Source organism: Coptis chinensis, chromosome 5 (genome assembly GCF_015680905.1).
Source record: "Coptis chinensis isolate HL-2020 chromosome 5, ASM1568090v1, whole genome shotgun sequence".
In the NCBI taxonomy this organism is placed as follows: domain Eukaryota; kingdom Viridiplantae; phylum Streptophyta; class Magnoliopsida; order Ranunculales; family Ranunculaceae; genus Coptis; species Coptis chinensis.
In genome coordinates, this window is record NC_141460.1 from 143,165 (window position 1) to 145,187 (window position 2,023).

The window sequence follows — 2,023 nt, forward strand, 5'->3', positions numbered from 1 at the left end:
GAGAATCCAACGGATCAACCTCTGTTTTGCATCTTTTTTTGCTAATAGGTAACGGTTACCGCGATCGTCGGTGTAGACAATTGTAGAAGAACCCACTAGGTAAGGGCCTAAACTTATCCAAGGCATATACAACGGCGAGAAACTCTTTCTCAATGGTGGTATAGTTACGTTGAGCTTCATTAAGGGTTTTACTCGCGTAGTAAATGACAATTGGCTTATCTTTTCGGTGTTGTCCTAGTACAACTCCAATAGCATAGTCGCTCGCATCACACATTAATTCAAAAGGTTTAGACCAATCAGGTGGTTGAATTATGGGAGCGGTAGTTAAGGCTGATTTTAAGGTCTCAAAAGCTTGCTTGCAATTGAAAGTGAAGTCAAAAGCGGCATCTTTAAGCAGGAGATTGGTTAAAGGTCGAGCAACCTTTGAGAAATCTTGAATAAATCTCCTATAGAAACCTGCGTGTCCTAAAAATGCGCGAATGTCGCGAACTGTTTTTGGTATAGAAAGTTAAGCAATTTTTTCAATCTTAGCTTTATCGACTTCGATTCCATCCTTTGAAACAATATGTCCTAGAACTATTCCTTTTGTAACCATAAAATGATATTTTTCCCAATTAAGAACAAGGTTTTTCTCTTCACAACGTGTGAAAACCTTTTCCAGATTTGATACACAGCTATCGAAAGAATCGCCATATATTGAGAAGTCGTCCATAAATACTTCCATAAAACGTTCAACCATATCACTGAAAATGTGAAGCCAGCGTTGGAAAGTACCAAGTGCATTGCAAAGTCCGAAAGGCATTCGTTTATAAGCAAATGTACCAAAAGGACAGGTGAACGTGGTCTTTTCTTGATCAGTAGGATCTATGACTATCTAAAAATATCCTGAATAACCATCAAGAAAACAGTAATAAGCATTACCGGCTAATAGTTCAAGCATCTGATCGATGAAGGGCAGTGGGAAGTGATCCTTACGAGTGACTGCATTAAGTTTGCGATAGTCAATGCATATTCGCCATTTCACTGGAATACGAGGGGAGATGCATTCATCTTTATCGTTGCGCACAACTGTAATGTCAGATTTCTTTGGAACAATGTGTACTGGACTCACCCAAACACTATCGGAGATAGGATAGATAATACCCGCATCGAGTAATCTTAGAACTTCCTCTCGTACCACATCTTTCATGGTTGGGTTTAGACGACGCTGTGGTTCACGCGACGTTTTAGCATTTTCTTCAAGATGTATGCGATGGGTGCATACACTAGGGTAAATGCCCTTAATGTCATCGAAGGACCATACAATGGCAGAACGGTGTTGTTGAATGACATCTATTAAACAGGATTCTTGATCGTCAGTCAATTGTGATGATATGATAATTAGATTACTACCATCTGGATCAAGATGTACGTATTTTAATTCCAAAGGTAGAGGTTTTAAGTCAGGGGTGGGTAGAGTGGGTATTAAAGATTCTTGAGGAAAGTCGTCTTCCATGGAGTAAACAGATTGATGTTCATCCAAGTCACTGGACATCACGGTCGTAGGGTCAAATAGTGGTATTGACTCTAATAACTCGTTTACTTCTTGTGTATAATCATCGTCCTCAAATTCAGAATTGCTAAGGAAAGAAATTGGTATACTTCATCTTCAGGAAAAGATTTTGTTAAATACTCATGCTAATGTCATTAACCCCGCCTCACCATCAATGTCAGGCTCTGGAATTTGTTTCATCAACTTGAACACATTCACCTCTACCGAAAGATTTCCGAAGGACATGGTCATGGAACCTATCTCTACAATTAATGAGAGCATTAGCAGTTGCTAGGAACGGACGTCCTAAGATGATAGGAATGGAATCACATGCAGCTTCTGTATCCAAAATAACAAAGTCTACAGGATAGTAAAAGTCTTGGACTTTTACAAGGACGTTTTCCACTATTCCTTTTGGATACTTAATGGAACGATCAGCTAACTGTAGAGTCATGGTTGTAGGTTTAAACTCATGAAGACCTAGTTGTTTAA